At 41.1% G+C, this 19043-nt stretch overlaps 2 protein-coding genes across 3 annotated transcripts in view; both read left to right on the forward strand.

Moving 5' to 3' along the window:
• Positions 1-19043, forward strand: part of rnf167 (ring finger protein 167) — a 222450-nt gene that overhangs the window by 70714 nt on the left and 132693 nt on the right. The gene's annotated exons all lie outside the window — the stretch shown is intronic.
• LOC111191401 (voltage-gated potassium channel subunit beta-3) overlaps positions 1-19043 on the forward strand; it is a 61070-nt gene that overhangs the window by 15596 nt on the left and 26431 nt on the right. The window lies entirely within an intron of this gene.

Here is a 19043-nt window from a genome sequence, read left to right on the forward strand (position 1 = left end):
ATGTTCAATAAGTAAAGGTGGTGTTTGTTGGTGAATAATGGTTTAAAAAAATTAATGTGGTATTTGCTTAGTAAAGGTGGTGTTTGTTGGTGAATGATGCTGTTTAATAAGTAAAGGCGGTGTTTGTTGAGTAAAGGTGGTATTTGATGGTAAATAATGGTGTTGGTACATGGTGGTGTTTAATCAATGAAGGTGGTATTTGCTGAGTAAAGGTTGTGTTTGTTGGTAAATAGTGCTATTTAAAAGTAAAGGTGCTGTTTATTGGTAATTGGTGGTGTTTAATAATGAAAGGCCATGTTTGTTGGTTAATGGTGGTGTTTAATAAGTAAAGGCAGTGTTTGTTGGTAAATTATGGTGTTTAATAGGTATAGGTGTTGGTAAATGATGATGTTTAGTAAATTAAGTTGGTATTTGCTGGTGTAAAGGCAGTGTTTGTTGGTAAATGATGGTGATTAATAAGTAAGGGTGGTGTTTGTTGGTAAATGGTGGTGTTTAATAAGTAAAGGTGGTGTTTGTTGGTTAATTTTTATATTTAATATGTAAAGGTGGTGTTTGTTGGAGAATGAAAGTGTGCATTATGATATATTAATAATTTTGTGTTTAATGTAAGATTAGCTGCTGTGGCTGTGTACATTCTTGTATATTGTGTTTTTGTCGTTATGAAGTATTTGTATTTTATATATATATGTGTGTGTGTGTGTGTGTGTGTGTGTGTGTGATGGGCTAACAGCTCCTGGCTGATTACAGTACTGTTTGTGAGGAAGCATTTGCATAGCAGATGAAGCGTGAAGCTAGCGCTGGCCTCAGGGCAGTGTGGTGATGTTCAGTTCACTGTACCTTACGCTACCAAGAGCCTCCGAATGGCAGCCGACCGCGCGGCATTAGCATCCTCGCGTGCACATCGCACATAACCTAGATAGAGTGCGTTTATTCCCTGCTGTATATATTCCCAAACACTGTATATATAGAATAAACACTCCCCCCGAGGGCTTTCACAAAACACTCGCGCAAACATCACGCTAATGTCCCGCTAATCATTAACGCCACCGTAACCATTACTGAGTGGGTTAGCTAATGGCTACTCATCACAGGGTCAGCTGTGCTCGGCCTTGCTCTGCAGCATGTCTGTGTGTGTGTGTGTGTGTGTGTGTGTGTGTGTGTGTGTGTAGTGTGTGTGGTGTGTGTGTGGGTGTGTATTGAGTATAGAGTGTTGTTGAGATTAGAAAATATTGACTCAGCACTTTCTATTAAACTACAGTGAACCCAACACTCCACACACCAACATACCATTATTGTCACACCTTGTGTAGGTAAACCATTATCTGTTATATTGTGGTGTTTGGTACAGTATGGTGTTGTTTGGTACAGTATGGTGCTGTTTGGAGCAGGATGGTGGTGTTTGGTACAGTATGGTGGTGTTTGGAGACAGAGTGGTGGTGTTTGGTACAGTATGGTGTTGTTTGGAGACAGAGTGGTGGTGTTTGGTACAGTATGGTGTTGTTTGGTACAGTATGGTGCTGTTTGGAGCAGTATGGTGGTGTTTGGTGTTAGAGCGGTGGTGTTTGGTACAGTATGGTGGTGTTTGGTGGAGAGTGGTGGTGTTTGGTACAGTATGGTGATGTTGGGTACAGTATGGTGGTGTTTGGTGGAGAGTGGTGGTGTTTGGTACAGTATGGTGGTGTTTGGTACATTGTAGTGTTTGATAGAGAGTGGTGGTATTTGTAAGAGAGTGATAATAGTTGATATAGAGTGGTGGTGTTTGGTACAGTATGGTGATGTTTGGTAGAGTATGGTGGTGTTTGGTGGAGAGTGGTGGTGTTTGGTACAGTATGGTGGTGTTTGGTACATTGTAGTGTTTGATAGAGAGTGGTGGTATTTGTAAGAGTGTGATAGTAGTTGATATAGAGTGGTGGTGTTTGGTACGGTATGGTGATGTTTGGTACATTATAGTGTTTGATATAGAGTGGTGGTGTTTGGTACAGTATGGTGGTGTCTGGTGAGGAGTTGTGGTGTTTAGTGGAGAATGATAGCGGTGTTTGAAGTTAGAATGATGATGTTTAATGGAGAGTCGTGTTTGGTGGAGAATGATGGTGGTGTTTGGTAGATTATGGTGGTGTTTGGTAGAGTATGGTGGTGTTTGGTACAGTATGGTGGTGTTTGGAGTTAGAGTGACAGTGTTTGGTACAGCATGGTGGTGTTTGGTACAGCATGGTGGTGTTTGGTGGAAAATACTGGTAGTGTTTGATATAGAGTGGTGGTGTTTGGTACAGTATGGTGATGTTTGGTATAGTATGGTGGTGTTTGCTGGAGGGTGGTGGTGTTTAGTACAGTATGGTGGTGTTTGGTACAGTACAGTGGTGTTTGGTACAGTATGGTGGTGTTTGGAGTGAGAGTGGTGGTGTTTGGTACAGTATGGTGGTGTTTAGAGTGTGAGTGGTGGTTTTTGGTGTTAGAGTGGTGGTGTTTGGTACAGTATGGTGATGTTGGGTGTTAGAGTGGTATTGTATGATATAGAGTGGTGGTGTTTGGTACAGTATGATGGTGTTTGGTACAGTATGTTGGAGTTTGCTTGAGAGTGGTGGTGTTTAGAACAGTATGGTGGTATTTGGTACAGTACGGTGGTGTTTGGTACAATATGGTGGTGTTTAGAACAGTATGGTATTTGGTACAGTATGGTGATGTTTGGTACAGTATGGTGTTGTTTGGTACAGTATGGTGTTGTTTGGAGCAGTATGGTGGTGTTTGGTGTTAGAGTGGTGGTGTTTGGTGTTAGAGTGGTGGTGTTTGGTGGAAAATACTGGTAGTGTTTGATATAGAGTGGTGGTGTTTGGTACAGTATGGTGATGTTTGGTATAGTATGGTGGTGTTTGCTGGAGGGTGGTGGTGTTTAGTACAGTATGGTGGTGTTTGGTACAGTACAGTGGTGTTTGGTACAGTATGGTGGTGTTTGGAGTGAGAGTGGTGGTGTTTGGTACAGTATGGTGGTGTTTAGAGTGTGAGTGGTGGTTTTTGGTGTTAGAGTGGTGGTGTTTGGTACAGTATGGTGATGTTGGGTGTTAGAGTGGTATTGTATGATATAGAGTGGTGGTGTTTGGTACAGTATGATGGTGTTTGGTACAGTATGTTGGAGTTTGCTTGAGAGTGGTGGTGTTTAGAACAGTATGGTGGTATTTGGTACAGTACGGTGGTGTTTGGTACAATATGGTGGTGTTTAGAACAGTATGGTATTTGGTACAGTATGGTGATGTTTGGTACAGTATGGTGTTGTTTGGTACAGTATGGTGTTGTTTGGAGCAGTATGGTGGTGTTTGGTGTTAGAGTGGTGGTGTTTGGTGTTAGAGTGGTGGTGTTTGGTGTTAAAGTGGTGGTGTTTGGTACAGTATGGTGGTGTTTGGTACAGCATGGTGGTGTTTGGTGGAAAATACTGGTAGTGTTTGATATAGAGTGGTGGTGTTTGGTACAGTATGGTGATGTTTGGTATAGTATGGTGGTGTTTGCTGGAGGGTGGTGGTGTTTAGTACAGTATGGTGGTGTTTGGTACAGTACAGTGGTGTTTGGTACAGTATGGTGGTGTTTGGAGTGAGAGTGGTGGTGTTTGGTACAGTATGGTGGTGTTTAGAGTGTGAGTGGTGGTTTTTGGTGTTAGAGTGGTGGTGTTTGGTACAGTATGGTGATGTTGGGTGTTAGAGTGGTATTGTATGATATAGAGTGGTGGTGTTTGGTACAGTATGATGGTGTTTGGTACAGTATGTTGGAGTTTGCTTGAGAGTGGTGGTGTTTAGAACAGTATGGTGGTATTTGGTACAGTACGGTGGTGTTTGGTACAATATGGTGGTGTTTAGAACAGTATGGTATTTGGTACAGTATGGTGATGTTTGGTACAGTATGGTGTTGTTTGGTACAGTATGGTGTTGTTTGGAGCAGTATGGTGGTGTTTGGTGTTAGAGTGGTGGTGTTTGGTGTTAGAGTGGTGGTGTTTGGTGTTAAAGTGGTGGTGTTTGGTACAGTATGGTGATGTTGGGTGTTAGAGTTGTATTGTATGATATAGAGTGGTGATGTTTGGTACAGTATGGTGTTGTTTGGTACAGTATGGTGTTGTATGGAGCAGTATGGTGGTGTTTGGTGTTAGAGTGGTGGTGTTTGGTGTTAGAGTGGTGGTGTTTGGTGTTAAAGTGGTGGTGTTTGGTACAGTATGGTGATGTTGGGTGTTAGAGTTGTATTGTATGATATAGAGTGGTGATGTTTGGTACAGTATGGTGGTGTTTAGAACAGTATGGTATTTGGTACAGTACGGTGGTGTTTGGAGCAGTATGATGGTGTTTGAGGAAGAGTGGTGGTGTTTAGTGGAGAATGGGGGTGTTTGGTGCGTTATTAGTTTGTTTGCTGTTCTGTCGAGTCACCTCACCCCCTCAGCTTTTTCCACAGGACTGATAATGACCACTGTGTGTGTGTCTGCGTGTGTGAGTGTGTGTGTGTGTGTGTGTGTTAGTGTGTGTGTGTGTGTTTGTGTGTGTGTTTGTGTGTGTGTGTGTGTGTTTGTGTGTGTGTGTTTGTGTGTGTGTGTGTGTGTTTGTGTGTGTGTTTGTGTGTGTGTGTGTGTGTTTGTGTGTGTGTTTGTGGGTGTGTGTGTGTGTGTGGGTGTGTGTGTGTGTGTGTGTGTGTGTGTGTGTGTGTGTGTGTGTGTGTAAGGTAAACCTAGAAGCAGAATCCTCCCCCTCATTCTTTCCATTCTCCATCTCTCTGTGGGTCGAGCTTCTTTATGGTCTGAGTGAGTCTGCAGCACAAAGCCTTTTAGCATAGCCACCTATCACTGCTGCCCACCCACACACACACACACACACACACTCACACAGGTAGAGCTCAGTAACTCATATATATATATACAGTATATATGGTTACTGAAAACTGCCAGACCTGTAGAATCAATTAATCACTTAAAATCGGCTAAACCGACCAAAATTACTCTAAAAGGGCATGAAGAACTCATCCAGGAGATCCCAAAAGAACCCAGAACTACATTTAAAGAACTGCAAGTGTCACATTTGTATCGAAATTCTATACCAAAAAGGCACTGACTGAAATGTCTCGGTACTACCTACTACCAAGGTCTAAAAAAATTCAGTGCCTGTTTTTGATAATTTGCATGAAACGCACCAAATGTGAAGAGCACAGAGAGGTAAAAACGACCGATCAGCACAAAGGCAGTATTTGTTGGTGAATTATTGTGTTTAGTAATTAAAGATGGTGTTTGTTGGTGAATTATGGTGTTTAATAAATTCTGTTGGCATTTGCTGAGTAAAGGCAGTGTTTGTGAATTATTGTGTTTAATAACTGAAGGTGGTGTTTGTTGGCGAATGATGGTGTTTAATAACTAAAGGTGGTATTTGTTGAGTAAAAACAGTGTTTGTTGGTGAATGATGGTGTTTAATAAATTCGGTTGGCATTTGCTGAGTAAAGGCGGTGTTTGTTGGTGAATGGCGCATTGGGATATATTAATAGTATAGTGTTTTATGTACGATTAGCTGCTGTATATATTCTTGTATATGATTTTTTTTTGTCGTTATGTAGTATTAGTATTTTATATATGTGTATGTGTCATGAAAGAACCCAGACCAACTTTTAAAGAAGTGCAGGCCTCATTTATCTATTGAAAATTCAATACCAAAAAGACACCGAATTGCCTGATTTTACAATATTTTTTCTGTTTTTTATTGGATCTTCCATGGTACCTTTTTTTTATTTAATTTGATGTTGTATGCTGTAAAATTAAAGAAGTGTATACCCAACGTTAGTGATGGTGTTACTTATTTTAATGTTAGTTTTCTAGGGTTAAAACAACACTGCAATCTGATGCTCCACATGCTCCCTATGATGCGTAAGAATGCATCAATGCATGCTTTCACCATGAGGAACACTTCCCACCCCAGCCATTAGCCTAGCATTAGCCTTTTACCCCCTCTTGTGGTAAGACCCAGTGTCTAATCCAATCACAGGTGTAATCATTTGCATATCTGCCTGAGGCGTAACCGCATGCTGAGTATTGCAGTAATCCGGGTGCGGCACTGTACCGGCGGAATTAAACAAAAACGAGGAAAATTCAATTTTCAGTGAATGCTGAGAATATTCAGTGTTGGGTGAGATATTATTGTCTCTCTTTATCTCTCTCTCTCTCTTTCTCTCTCTCTCTCTCTCTCTCTCTCTCAGTGTGAGCAGTAATTGTCTGAGCTCACTCGATGGGGGGGATATTAATCAGTGCAGGACTCCGGCTGAGCTCACTGCTGCCAAACACACTCGCTGTGGAGATCCGGGCATTCATCTGTTCATCTCTCTCTCTCTCTCTCTCTCTCTCTCTATACCTCTATCTATCCTATCTACAGTTGCAAGGAAAAGTATGTGAATCCTTTGGGATTATACTTGGATTTCTGTGTAAATTGGTGATTAAATGTGTTCTGATCTTCATCTACGTCCCAACAATAGACAAACACAGTCTGATTCAACTAAAAACACACAATAATATATATGTTTGCATGATTTTATTAAACACAACATATTTATCAGACCTGCAGAACGGTCAGGAGGAATTCTGGATCATTCCTCTTCACTAAACTGTTTCAGCTATAATATTATGGGATATCTGGTGTGAATCTCTCTCTTGAGCTCATGATGCTGCAGCATCTCAGTTGGGTTCAGGAGGTCGGGACTCTCCAGAAGGAGTATTTATTTATTTTCTTCTGTTGAATTTGTTCGGTTGTTGATTTATTTCTATGTTTTGGGTCGTTGTTCTGTTGCATCATCCGTCCTCTGTTGAGCTTCAGTTGGGGGACAGATGGTCTTCCTGTAAGTTTTCCTGCTAAATGTAAACATGGTAAACTTGGGAATTCATTTTTTTCGTTGATGACGGCAAAATCCGTCCAGACCGTGAGGCAGCAAAACAAAGCAGCCCCAAACCATGATGCCCCCTCCACCATGTTTCACAGTTGGGATGATGTATTGATGATGGTGTTATGTACCTTTTTTTCTTTATCCACACATAGCGTTGTTTGTTTTCCTTCCAAACAACTCAAATTTGGTTTCATGTGTCCACAGCCAGTATATTTAGCCAGTAGTGCTGTGGAACATCCTGGTGCTATTTTTTGCAAACTTCAAACGTGCAGCAATATTTTTATATATATATATATATATATGTTTTCCTTATTGTAGATTCGTCAACAAAAATGTTAGCATGTGCCAGAGATTTCTGTATTCAGTCTTCAGCTGACACTCTCAATGAGGATTCTTCCTCACCTCATTGATCATTCTGCGCTGTGCTCTTGCAGTCATCTTTACAAGACTTTACCACGCTTAGGGAAAGTAGCAACAATGTAAGTTTGCAGTCCTCCAGGTGGACGGTGGTTGTTTCCGGTTGAGAGTACGCTGTACGCTATTGGCTGCTGCTTCTCACCGGTGTGTGGATGAGTGCTGAGTATGAATGGTTGTAAATTGTAAAGTGTTCTTGGGTTTCTAGAAAGGCGCTAAATAATTTGATCTTCATTCAGTACTATCCGTCCTGCTGGGAATGTTATGTGAGAAGCTCTCCCTCCCTCGTTCTCTCTCTCTTGCTCTCGCTCATTTTCTCTCTTGCTTTTTCTTATTCTTATATTTGTCTTTCTCTCTCTCTTTCTCTCTCTGTCTGTATCTCTCTCTCTTTCTATCTCTCTATCTCTTCATCACAGCTAACAGTTTCTGATTAGTAGAACGTTTTCTGAACGTTCAGTCTGTCAGGTTTTCTCTATGTTCTTAGAATGTTCTTTCTTTAACGTCTTGGCAAACATGTTTTGGCAATTTTTTGTTTTGAGAATGTTACTTTTAACGTTTCTCAATCAATCAATCAATCAATTAATCAACAATCAATGAATCAACCTTTATTTTCACTCGGGAAAAAACATTGAGGATGACCCTCATGTACAACGTTGCAGAACCTTTACAACATCAAAGGGATTGAAAACATTAAATAATGAATTAGAAATAATAAGAAATAAAATAGTAAACAATAATAAAAAATAAAAAGTACTAATTTTAAACCCACATTTAATATATAACTAAAATATATACAGTTGTGGTCAAAAGTTTACATACACTTGTAAAAAAACATAATGTTATGGCTGTCTTGAGTTTTCAATAAGTTCTACAACTCTTATTTTTCTGTGATAGAGTGATCGGAACACATACATGTTTGTCACAAAAAAACAGTCATAAAATTTGGTTCTTTCATAAATTTATTATGGGTCTGCTGAAAATGTCACCAAATCTGCTGGGTCAAAAATATACATACAGCAACAAAATTTGTCAATTTTGGTGATGTAGCGAGTTGTGTCAATCAAATTAGCTTCATGTCATGGCCTCTTCACTTCTTGTAAGTGATTCTGATTGACTACAGCTGTTGACTTCTCATGAGCCCATTTAAATAGGGCTCATTTGACCCAGTGATTAGACTCAGCTACAAAAGCTACAATGGGAAAGTCAAAGGAACTCAGTGTGGATCTGAAAAAGCGAATTATTGACTTGAACAAGTCAGGGAAGTCACTTGGAGCCATTTCAAAGCAGCTACAGGTCCCAAGAGCAACTGTGCAGACAATTATACGCAAGTATAAAGTGCATGGAACAGTTGTGTCACTGCCACGATCAGGAAGAAAACGCAAGCTATCACATGCTGCCGAGAGGAGATTGGTCAGGATGGTCAAGAGTCAACCAAGAATCACCAAGAAGCAGGTCTGCAAGGATTTGGAAGCTGATGGAACACAGGTGTCAGTCTCCACAGTCAAGCGTGTTTTACATCGCCATGGACTGAGAGGCTGCCGTGCAAGAAAGAAGCCCTTGCTCCAGAAAAGGCACCTTAAGACTCGGCTGAAGTTTGCTGCTGATCACATGGACAAAGATAAAACCTTCTGGAGGAAAGTTCTCTGGTCAGACGAAACAAAAATTGAGCTGTTTGGCCACAACACCCAGCAATATGTTTGGAGGAGAAAAGGTGAGGCCTTTAATCCCAGGAACACCATGCCTACTGTCAAGCATGGTGGTGGTAGTATTATGCTCTGGGGATGTTTTGCTGCCAGTGGAACTGGTTCTTTGCAGAAAGTAAATGGGATAATGAAGAAGGAGGATTACCTCCAAATTCTGCAGGAAAACTTAAAACCATCAGCCCGAAGGTTGGGTCTTGGGCGCAGTTGGGTGTTCCAACAAGACAATGACCCAAAACACACATCAAAAGTGGTAAAGGAATGGCTAAACCAGGCTAGAATTAAGGTTTTAGAATGGCCTTCCCAAAGTCCTGACTTAAACCCCATTGAGAACATGTGGACAGTGCTAAAGAAACGGGTTCATGCAAGAAAACCATCACATTTAGCTGAACTGCACCAATTCTGTCAAGAAGAGTGGTCAAACATTCGACCTGAAGCTTGCCAGGAGCTTGTGGATGGCTACCAAAAGCGCCTAGTTGCCGTGAAAATGGCCAAGGGACATGTAACCAAATACTAATGTTGCTGTATGTATATTTTTGACCCAGCAGATTTGGTGACATTTTCAGCAGACCCATAATAAATTTATGAAAGAACCAAATTTTATGACTGTTTTTTGTGACAAACATGTATGTGTTCCGATCACTCTATCACAGAAAAATAAGAGTTGTAGAACTTATTGAAAACTCAAGACAGCCATAACATTATGTTTTTTTACAAGTGTATGTAAACTTTTGACCACAACTGTATGTAAAACAGAAAATTCTACAATACCATAAAAAACAAATTTGACACATAAAAAGTTAAACATTTATAAAATATAAAATAAGTATAAAGATTATAGTAAAAGTAAAGTAAAATGTTAAGAATGATAAGAAATGATTAAATGAATAATAGAACTAAGAACAAGAATGAAAATATAAACGTTTTTAATGTTTATACAGTGTTAGTATTTGTAATGCTGGGGATGTTAAACGTTCTTATAATGTTTCTCTTTCTCATGCTCTATCTCTTCTTTCTTCTATTTTTCTCTGTCTGTTGCTCTCTCTTGCTTTCTTTCTTGTACTCTCCCTCCCTCGTTCTCTCTCTCTCTTTCTCTCTCTGTACCTCTCTCTCTCTCTCTTGCTTTCTTTTACTCTCCCTCCCTCGTTCTCTCTCTCTCTTGCTCTCTCGCTCATTTTCTCTCTTGCTTTCTTTCTCTCTCTCTTTTTTCTCTCTCTCTCCTTTATTTAATTTTCCTTATCTCATTTTCTTCACATTTTCACTCGTCTTTCTTTTCTCTCTTGATCAATATCGACGCCTCCTCTGTCCATCCCTCTCTCTCTCTTTCTCTCTCTCTCCCACCCTGTTGCGGTGCATTGCAGTATTCTGAAAGCACTGTGTGTGTGTGTGTGTGTGTGTGTGTGTGTGTGTCGGGAGCTGGCCATAAGGGTTTTATGTGTGAAAGTATGAGTGTCTTCATGAAGCTGTTTTTGCTATTAGTGTGTGAGTGTGTGTGTGTGTGTGTGTGTGTGTGTGTGTGTGTGTGTGTGTGTGTGTGTGAGTGTGTGTGTGTGTGTGTGTGTGTGTGTGTGTGTGTGTGTGTGAGTGTGTGTGTGTGTGTATGTGTGTGTGTGTGTGTGAGTGTGAGTGTGTGTGTGTGTGTGTGTGTGTGTGTGTGTGTGTGTGTGTGGGCGGGCTTTTGTTGTATTATTCTTTTTTCTGATGTTAAGCCGTATAGAACATGCCTCCAGTAAATCCTGAGTGCTTTCTTTAATGACCTGTGAGTATATATGTGTGGGTATATATATATACATACATACTTACATTTATCAGATTAACAAACACATTTTAATATATGACAAATTAAATGCTAATTTAATGTACTAAGGGACAAATCTACCTAAACCAATCTAGCCCTGTGTGAAGAAGCTTTACTGATAACTGATAACGAGTCTTTCTCATCTCTGTGGAGGAATTTAGTTCCACTATTCTTTACAGAATTACAGTTTTAATTCAGACACATTGGAGGATTTAATTTTCCAGCGTAAACGTCTAAACTGTTTAAGATCATCTACAGCATCTCAATCTATCAGACTTTAACTAGACCTTTAACTCCAAAACCTTCATTTAGTTTTTAGTGTTTAATCCATTCAGAGACAGTGAGCTTTAGAGGTTTGTGAGCTTTGGGTCATCGTCCTGCTGCAGAACCCAAGTAAAGTACTCCTGAGCTTGAGGTCAGTAAGGAACAGATGGAGGGATTCTGATTCTCCTTCAGGATTTTCTGATAAACAGAAGAATTCCTGCTTCCATCCATTACAGCAAGTTAAAGTCCAGCAGCTCCAGATCATCACACACACACACACACACACACACACACACATACACACACTACCACCACCATGTTTTACATTTACATCAGTATGATTCAGTTCTTTTTCTGAAAATATATGTGTTTGTATGATGCGTTTTACGCCAGATGTAACGGATAGACACACACCTTCCAAAAAGCTCCACTTTTTAGGATTTCAGCTCTTCAGCTCTTCCTCATGAATATGCAAAAATATAGCTTCTGATTGGCTAACAGCACTGCGACACCAGGTGGCAGCAAGATGGACAACAGTTAGAAACGTTTTAAAATAAAGACATTTTTACACTAATAACAGTCTTTAGAATGTCATATGTTACTTTACAACATGTGTAATAATGCCCTGCTAAGTGCAGTTCAGCCTATACTGATCTAGTCTCAGAGTCTCTGTAAAACACCAAATCCACCGGAGATCCTATTTAAACCTATAGTTACTTACACACAGAGGGGGGTAGTCCAGGTCCAGAAAGTAAAAATCCACTCTACATACACCTGCCTATCTCACTTGTACTTGGCTGGTGGTGTTTTTCCTCCATAGACTAATTCTAACCATTTGTTTCTTAGCTCTGAATTACTGGGTAAAGTATATAAACACTGATGTGTTATTCGCACAAATAACACAGGAATGAACTGCATGCTGTTCCTAGCGCTGTTATTTAGCTCCTATCTGACGAGACGGCGTCGCTGCCCGGCTTCAGCTCTGCCTGTGGGCGGTCCCGAGCCGGGGTGGGCTGGGCCATGAATACTTTAATTCACGGGTTGATGTAGACACGGTGCTTTTCCTGATCAGATCTTTTTTCTGAATATTTTCTTTTATTAGCTGCTGCAGACTATGAGGAAGAGGTTGAGGAAGAGTTTCATCATGTGCAGAATCATAAACAACTCAGAGAGAGCTGCTGCATTTTAGAATATAAAAGAACAAGAAAAAGAGGATTTTAGTGAAAGGAGACCTTTAAGAAAGAATCAAATTATAACCAGTTGTGAGGTTAAAAATACATATATAGTTGTGGTGTAGAGATGCTACTATACACACATATATAATACTGGAAAAACTGGAAAAAATATCCTGCAGCTCTGCTGTACATACAAATACATGCACCCACGTACACACAGATACGTGTGTTTAATGTAATCCTCTCTCTCTGGTGAGGAATATGGGTCAGTGTGAATTCACGTTGGAATGGCAGTAGTTGCTGCGTCTCTGTGCTGCTAAATAAAGCGGGATGTTTCCACAGCGCCTCATTAATTCCTCGGCCTTCTGCAGCTCGGCTGCGCTTACTCAGCACCCATTTATCTCCTGCAGGCCTTTACCTCGTCACAACCGAGACCGAGACAGTCTGCGCTATAGCCCCGCCCCCTCCCCTGCTTTATCCTGCAGCTCCTCCCTGCAGCTACGCTCAGCATCTGCCAGGCTTCTGCTGTTTACACCACGTTTACACTGTTTCCCAACAAGCCGCTCAACATCACACCTTTCAGCTGAATCAGTGCTGAGTACCACTTCATCTCCACACAGAGCCCGATGTGTCTCAGCTGCAGGTTCTGCAGGGTCTGGTCTGTGGTGTGGAAACTGTTTAGAATTTGATGAATGAATGTGATTGGGGATCTTCAATAATCAACGTTAAACCCGGTTTGTCCCGCATTCTCCACCAATATTATCAACCCTTAACGGATATTCTTAATCCTTAAACATCCTCAGCTTCCCACATTTTCCTTTAAATACCATTAGTCTTTATCACATCAGTGCTGGCAGTGCCCTCTGCATTCTCCACCAAACCCAATCAACTAAGCATTCTCCATTCTCCTTCAAATCTTCACCAAACACCAATATACAAACATTCTCCACCAAACACTACCAAGTGAATGTTCTGAACCAAACACCACCAAACCAAACATTCTTCACCAAATACTGGAAAACAAAAATTCGTAACCACATAAATTCTCCACCAAACACCACCAACTGAACAATCTCCACCAAACACCACAAAACATTCTCCACCAAACACCACCAACTAAACATTCTCCACCAATCACCACAAAATATTCTCCACCAAACACCAAAAAACTAAAATTATACACCAAACACCACCAACTGAACATTCTCCACCAAACACCACAAAACATTCTCCACCAAACACCACAAAACATTCTCCACCAAACACCACCAACTGAACATTCTCCACCAAACACCACAAAACATTCTCCACCAAACACCACAAAACATTCTCCACCAAACACCTCCAACTAAACATTCTCCACCAATCACCACAAAATATTCTCCACCAAAGACCAAAAAACTAAAATTATACACCAAACACCACCAACTGAACATTCTCCACCAAACACCACAAAACATTCTCCACCAAACACCACAAAACATTCTCCACCAAACACCTCCAACTGAACATTCTCCACCAAACACCACCAACTGAACATTCTGCACCAAACACCACCAACCTAGCATTCTCCACCAAACACCACCAACTGAACATTCTGCACCAAACACCACCAACAGAACATTCACCACCCAACCCTACCAACAGAATATTCTCCAGCAAACACCAAAAAAACATTCATTCTCTACTAAATAACTAAAATTCTCCACCAACTCAACATTCTGCACCAGACACCAGAAAAGAAGCATTCTCAACCAAACACCATCAAAAAAAACCCATCAGCATTCACACTGTTTTAGAATGTTCTCTCATGCTCTTCCTGTGTTTTTACAGTGGTTGATGGTTGTTGTGGTGGTGTTGGGGAAGGTTTTCCGGTGGAACCGCACCGTGGGGACGTTGGTTGATGGTTGTCTTGGTGGTGTTGGGAAAGGTTCTCCGGTGGAACCGTGCCGTGGGGACGGTGGTTGATGGTTGTCGTGGTGGTGTTGGGTAAGGTTTTCCGGTGGAACCGCGCCGTGGGGACGTTGGTTGATGGTTGTCGTGGTGGTGTTGGGTAAGGTTCTCCGGTGGAACCGTGCCGTGGGGACGTTGGTTGATGGTTGTCGTGGTGGTGTTGGGAAAGGTTCTCCGGTGGAACCGTGCCGTGGGGACGTTGGTTGATGGTTGTCGTGGTGGTGTTGGGTAAGGTTCTCCGGTGGAACCGCACCGTGGGGACGTTGGTTGATGGTTGTCTTGGTGGTGTTGGGTAAGGTTCTCCGGTGGAACCGTGCCGTGGGGACGGTGGTTGATGGTTGTCGTGGTGGTGTTGGGGAAGGTTCTCCGGTGGAACCGTGCCGTGGGGACGGTGGTTGATGGTTGTCGTGGTGGTGTTGGGGAAGGTTCTCCGGTGGACGGTGGTGTTTGTTGGGTCAGCGTGTTTTTATAGCTGTAAGGAAATAATCAGCAGAATTTCAGCTAAAAATATAATGAAGAGTCTGACTGAGCGAGAGCTGGAGTGGAACAGCGCCGGCAAATGGGCTTATGGCTGTGTGTGTGTGTGTGTGTGTGTGTGTGTGTGTGTGTGTGTGTGTGTGTGTGTGACAGTGAGCGAGAGAGAGAGATGCAGAGACAGTTGGAGGTTCTGTAAAACAAGATCATATAACTAATCAACAGCACAGTGTGTGTGTGTGTGTGTGTGTGTGTGTTTTTGTGTGTGTGTGTGTGTGTGTGTGAAATATGAAGCTGATGACAGCGAAAATATTTTTCCTGTCAAAGAGGATGAGCATCACTGTTTTCAAAACACTGCTGACAGCATCTCTCTGTTTTCTATTATCACTCTCTCTACATACGTACTGTATAAATATACAGTATATAAGGACATAAAAAAAGAGATCACTTAAAAATGATGAGTTTCTTTGATTTTACCAAATTAAAAACCTCTGGAATATAATCAAGAGGAAGATGGATGATCACAAGCCATCAAACCACCAAACTGAACTGCTTGAATTTTTACACCAGGAGTAAAGCAGCATAAAGTTATCCAAAAGCAGTGTGTAAGACTGGTGGAGGAGAACATGATGCCAAGATGCATGAAAACTGTGGTTAAAAACCAGGGTTATTCCACCAAATATTGATTTCTGAACTCTTAAAACTTTATGAATATGAACTTGTTTTCTTTGCATTATTTGAGGTCTGAAGTCATTTCTTATTTTCTGTAAATAAATGCTCTAAATGAGAATATTTTTATTTGTAATTTGGGAGAAATGTTGTCTGTAGTTTATAGAATAAAACAACAATGTTCATTTTACTCAAACATAAACCTATAAATAGCAAAATCAGAGAAACTGACTCAGAAACTGAAGTGCTCTCTTGTTTTATCCAGAGCTCTATTATACCACAGTTACTTCCGACCCTGCAATGTGATTGGCTGAGAGGTGTTCTACGAGTGCCGCTATCAGCCAGTAATGCACTGTAACCGACGTGGCCAGAAGAACTCCCTATGAGATTGGGAGACAGTTGGGTATGAATGGAGGATTGGCAGCATTGGCTGATTGTGGTCAGGGTTGCCAGATTGCCAGCAGATCGTGGTCAGGATCGTGGTCAGATTAAAATGAATGGCAGATTATGTTGAAGGTTCTTAGTTTAGCCAAAGGGTTGCCATATTAAATTCTAGGTTACCAGATCGTGGTCAGAGTTGCCATATTGCCAGTGTTGCCAGATTGTGGTCGTGGTTGTGAGATTTAAATTAATGTTGGCAGATAATATTGAAGGTTCATAGTTTAGCTGCAGGGTTGCCAGATTGAATTTAAGAGTACCAGATCATGGTCAGGGTTGCCAGATTGCCAACCTTGACTGATCGTGGTCAGGGTTGCCAGATTTAAATGAATGTTGACAGATTATTTTGAAGGTTCTTAGTTCAGTTGCAGGATTGCCAGACTGAATTCAAGTGTACCAGATCGTGGTCAGGGTTGCCAGATTGCCAGCGTTGACAGGCCGTGGTCAGGGTTGCCAGATTAAAATGAGTGTTAGCAGATTATGCTGAAGAATCTGTGTTTAGCTAAAGGGTTGCCAGACTAAATTCAAGGTTAGATCATGGTTAGAGTTGCCAGATTGCCAGATCGTAGTCGGGGTTTCCAGATTGAAATGAATGCTGGCAGATTATTTTGAAGGTTCTTAGTATAGCTGCAGGGTTGCCAAATTAAAATTTTTAAGGTTATCAGATCGTGGTCAGGGTTGCCATATTGCCAGCGTTGCCAGATCGTAGTCAGGATTGCCCGATTGAAATGAGTGTTGTCAGATTATGTTGAAGGTTCTTAGTTGCTGGGTTGCCAGACTGAATTCGAGGTTACCAGATCATTGTCAGGGTTGCCAGATCGCCAGTGTTGCCAGATCGTAGTCGGGGTTGCCAGATTAAATGAGTGTTGGCAGATTATGTTAAAGAACCTGTGCTTAGATGCAGGGTTGCCAGGTTTGTCAAACACAATGCTGAATTAGAGTAGATCAGATTAGATACAGGTTTGCCAGTATAGATTGAGCTTTGCCAGATTGAGTTAAAAATTGCCAAATTGGATTAAATGGTTGCCATATTAGGACACAACAGATTAGGACACATTTCTGCAGAAATCTGGTGCATTATTTTCATACATTTTTTTCATACATCTTCTTTGTCCTTTTCTCTTTGGATTGTCTCTTATTATCTAATTAGTTCTCGTTCTGGTTCTCTCTCTCTCTCTCTCTCTCTCTCTCTCTCTCTCTCTCTCTCTCTCTCTGGGATGAACAGATCTGTGCTGGTTTTGCTGGTTTAGATGGTGTTAATGATTCATGGCCCTAATTTAAAAAAGTCCTCTGTTCCCAAGCTGGCAATACATCTACACCAACATAATGAATAGTCTAGTGCGCACACGCACACACACACACACACACACACACACAGAGACACACACACACACAAACACACACACACACACAAACACACAGACACAACAATCGCTTTCATATTCGCAGCATTTCTAAATATAGTCTGGACAGGAGAACAAAAATAGCCAGTGTGTGTTTCTGTTGCTCTGTGTTGCTTTGATATTTATTTATTTATTAATTTATTGTGTGTGTGTAGTGTGTGTGTGTGTGTGTGTGTGTGTGTGCGTACACTGTCTTCTAGACCCAGGTGTCTCTATCCAGCTGGCACCGATACCCTCCCTCCCGCATTTGCTCACTACGGTTTATTCAGATCCTGAACTCTTCACTCCAACACAGTCTTAAACTACAGCTCTGGGTTGCCAGATTGGATTGGGTTGCCAGTCATTTTATAGACTTCAATTAATTTAATTTAATTAATTTGTAAGTTCAGGTACAATGAATATTCAGTTTAAAGGTTGCCAGATTGCACTGTGGGTTGCCAAATTGTGTTTAAGGTTAGCAGTAATTATTCACTTTTAGCGAAGGTCAGTTTTAGGATTGTCGGTTTAGATGCAAGGTTGCCAAATTGAGTCAAATTCAGAGTGCAATCATATGTGTTAGATGTGAGTCAGGTTTGGCAGATTGATTCAACATAAGTAAAAGTCAAGGTTGCCAGATTTTGTTCAGAATTACACTACTCAGGCGCATCATGATGCTCATTGCTATCTTACACCCCGCTAAGAGTCTATTTTCCTTGTTTAATTAGCAGCAGAGCTTCTGAATATATCTACACTGATGGGTGTGGTGCTCTGGAAATGAGGTGTGTTCAGGTAAATTTCTGGCGTATTGCTATCTTGGCAACAGAAAAAACACTTTCCGTTAAAATTTGCGAGATTTACATTGCTAAATTATTTGTTAATTATTAAACTGTGTTTAGGGTTAGGATTGGATTTGTCATGGCCAGACTTTGTTAAGGGTTGCCAGATTTATAGTTGCCAGGTTGGATTTAAGGTTGCCAGATTGCATTGAGCTTTGCCAGATTGTAGTTAGTGTTGATATATTATGTTTAAGGATGTTAGATTAGATACAGAGTTGCCAAAATGAATTCAGTGTTGCCAGATTAGATTTAGGGGTAAATTAAATAGTTGCCAAATTGGGTATAAGTTGCCAGGTTGGTTCAACATTGCTAAGAATCTTAATTGCCAGCTAAAATTTCAGGGTTGCCAGATTGTATTGAGCTTTTGCCAGATTGTAGTCAGTGTTGCCAGATTATGTTCAAGGTTGTTAGATTAGATGGAGAGTTGCCAGATACATTCAGCATTGCCAGGATAGATTCTCGTGTTGCCAGTTTGGTTCAACATGGTATTAAATGTTGCAAGATTATGTTCAGTGTTTTTTTGCTTAGATGCAGAGTTGCCAGGTTTGTTCAACATTGCTTTAAAAAATTGGGTTTAATACTGCCGTTTGCCAGTTAAGATTGTTTGAAGGTTGCCAGATTGCCTATAGCTTTGCCAGATTATGTTCAAGGTTGTTAATTAATTATTATTATAATAAATTTTTTTGCTTGGGTTTTGGGTTGCCATATTGACTGTTTCTCCCCCTAAACGCCCTACAGCCCCTCTGTCTCTACATGTATGAGTTGAATAAATGAAAGTGATTTAATGAAAAGGGATTATACATTTATGAAAAATTATACGCCGGGTTTTGTGTCAATAAAACAGCTGAATATGAAATGTTCCGGCCGGCGGCTGTTTCAGCCCAGCCTGATTAAAAATAGCCCGTTTGTGGAGGAAACAGCCCAATCTGGCTAGTGGGCACAGCGAGGCGTGACAGAACCGGAGCGTGGGGTGGGGGGGTGGTGTTGGGGTGGTGTTAGGGGGGTTATTGGAGGTGTACCGGCTCTGGGGACATTATGGCTGTAATTGCGGTGCAGAG

Source organism: Astyanax mexicanus, chromosome 1 (genome assembly GCF_023375975.1).
Source record: "Astyanax mexicanus isolate ESR-SI-001 chromosome 1, AstMex3_surface, whole genome shotgun sequence".
NCBI lineage: Eukaryota > Metazoa > Chordata > Actinopteri > Characiformes > Acestrorhamphidae > Astyanax > Astyanax mexicanus.